The sequence below is a fragment of the Coenobita brevimanus genome, chromosome 16 (genome assembly GCF_032717465.1).
Source record: "Coenobita brevimanus isolate Jiangsu-jjx chromosome 16, ASM3271746v2, whole genome shotgun sequence".
Classification (NCBI taxonomy): Eukaryota; Metazoa; Arthropoda; class Malacostraca; order Decapoda; family Coenobitidae; genus Coenobita; species Coenobita brevimanus.
This window is the reverse complement of record NC_136969.1, coordinates 23,190,610-23,193,631: the sequence shown is the minus strand read 5'-3', so window position 1 is coordinate 23,193,631 and position 3,022 is coordinate 23,190,610.

Sequence of the window (3,022 nt, the reverse complement as noted above, 5' to 3'; positions counted from 1 at the left end):
TTCCTCCCAGCACCTTTCCTACTTCATTTATTCTAAACTTCACTTCTGCATCTATTCTTCCATCCACAGCAACATGTGACCCTAGATATTTAAAACAATCTACCTCCTCAAGCAACTCACCATTCAAAACTATATTCATCCCCCTACCATCTATCAACCTCGTACACTTCATCACTTTACTCTTATTCTCATTTACTTTCAATTTCCTCCTTTCACACACCCTTCCAAACTCCTCTACCAACTGTCTCAATCTCTCCTCTGAATCAGTCACCAGTGCAGTATCATCTGCAAACAGCAGCTGCTTCAGATTCCACTCTCCTCCATCAACATTTACCAGACTCAGACCACCTAAAACTCTTGCATTCACCTCCCTTACAACACCATCCATGTAAATATTAAACAACCAAGGCGACATCACACATCCCTGTCGCAGCCCCACTCTCACGGGAAACCAATCACTCACAGCATTTCCCACTCTTACACACGCTCTACTATTTACATAAAAACTTTTCACCCCTTTTAGTAACCTACCATCAAGTCCATACAATCTTAAAACAGTCCACAAAGCCTCCCTATCAATTCTATCATACGCTTTCTCTAAATCCATAAATGCCCAAAACACATCCTTGCCTTTCGCTAAATACTTTTCACACACTTGTCTCACAGCAAACACCTGATCAACGCATCCCCTCCCTCTCCTAAAGCCACACTGCTCATCACTAATCACTCCCTCTGTACCCTCTCTAACTCTCATAATTAACACTCTACCATACACCTTACCTACAACACTCAACAGACTTATACCCCTAAAGCTAGTACATTCATACTTATCACCCTTGCCTTTATACAACGGGACCACACAAGCACTTGCCCAGTCAATTGGCACCATACCTTTCTCAAAGCACACATTCAACAATCTTACTAACCAGTCAACAATAGTCACTCCACCACCCTTCAGGCATTCCACAGCACACCCATCCATACCTGCAGCTTTCCCTGTTTTCATCTCCTTTACTGCCTTCTCCACTTCCTCCTTCGTGATCAAGGAATCATTCAACTCTCCCAACACATTTATACCTTGCACCCTTCCATCCGCCACAATCTCAGCCACCCTTTCCTCCTCTACATTTAACAATCTTTCAAAATACTCTGCCCATCTCTTCCTTACTTCATCCATCTCAATTAACATCCTTCCATCCTCTGATTTTACTCGTTCTTCCTTCCCAGACTCTCCCTTTCGCACCCTTTTCACCTCCTTCCAAAACATTTTCTTATTCTGCTGAAAATTCTCTGTCAGCCGCCTACCCCACCTCTCATCTGCTGCCACTTTAGCATCACGCACAGCCCTTCTCGCTCTATTCCTCTTCTCCTTATACCTTTCATATGACATCTCATCCTTCCTCTGCAGCCACACTTCATATGCACGTCTCTTCTCAGCCACAGCCATACTTACTTCCTCGCACCACCATTCACTTCCTTTTCTTACACCACCACCCACACGTCTCACACCACACACCTCTTCTGCATGCCCCACCACAGCACTCTTAAACAACTGCCATTCCTCCTCCACGCTGCCATTTTCCCGATCTTTCACTGCGTTCCACTCATCTTTCAATTTCTCCTGATACTCTATCTTTTTCTCTCTTTTATCCAACTCACTCACTTTCAAAACCTCCCTGCCACACCTAACCCTCCTAGCTCTCATCCATCTCTTTCCTACTTTTAACTTTCCCTCCACCAGGTAGTGGTCAGACATACCTCCACCCTCCCCTCTCAGAACTCTCACATCCAACAATCTTCCTATTACATTCCTAGACACAACCACATAGTCCATCAAGGCTCTATCAACAACCCTTCCACCCTCCTGTCTCACCCATGTATACTTATAAATATCTTTCTTCTCAAACAGCGTATTCCCAATCACCATCTCTCGCTCAACACACATCGCTATCATTCGTTCCCCATTTTCATTTCTTCCAGGCACACCATGCATACCAACTACACCTTCAACTGCTACATTTCCCACTCTAGCATTCAGATCTCCCATCATTACCACATTCACATTCGCTTCAAAACTCTGCAGACACTCATCAACATCATTCCAGAAAGACTCCCTCTCTTGTTCATCCCTTTCACTACCAGGCCCATATGCACTCACAAACACCCACAACTCACGTTCAAATTTCGCTTTCACCCACATCAGTCTCGATGACACCTCCTTCCATTCAATCACACATTGCTGAACTTCCGGACTCACTAACAAGGCCACACCTTCTCTTGCCCTTCCTCTATCAACACCTGACAATCTTCCATTCACACTTCCAAACATAGATTCCCCCTTCCCTTTCATCTTCGTTTCACTCAAAGCTAACACATCCAACTTTCTTCTCACAAACATTCTCCCAATCTCCTCCCTTTTAGCCTCAATCGTACTACATCCACGCACATTCATAGACCCAATCTTCAGGGTACGAGGATAACTCCATCCCCCATCCCTTTCTCTGGCCTGTCTCTTTTTAGGAACTACAAAACAGAGGAGGGGGTCCCTAGTCCCCTCACCCCGCCCCTTTTAGTCGCCTTTTACGACACGCAGGGAATACGGTGGCAGTATTCTTCCTAACACAACCTGGCCGCAGAGTAGTAGTACCACCCCATAGTGCGGCCAGGTTGTGTCCCCCCCGCCACAGGGGGTTGATTCTGCTGAAGAAAATTGAGACACATCTGCAGAGGATGGTATTGCTCTCCTTTTCCTTTTTTCTGCTCGTCTTTTTTTTTTTTTTTTTTTATCCGTTTCTCTTTTGTCCTTCTTCTCTTCATGATGTTGGTCACCTCCCAGTCTATTCCACCGATTTGCATATTCCGCGTGGTTCGCTGATCGATTAGAAAGGCATGCTCTTGTCGTGGAACTTTCATTTCCTTTTCACAGCCACACTCAGATTCTCACACTGACTCGCAGCTATATCAAACAAATGATTAAGTTTTTCAGAAAAATTCTTGATTTTTACGGCCTGCATGCCTTGTT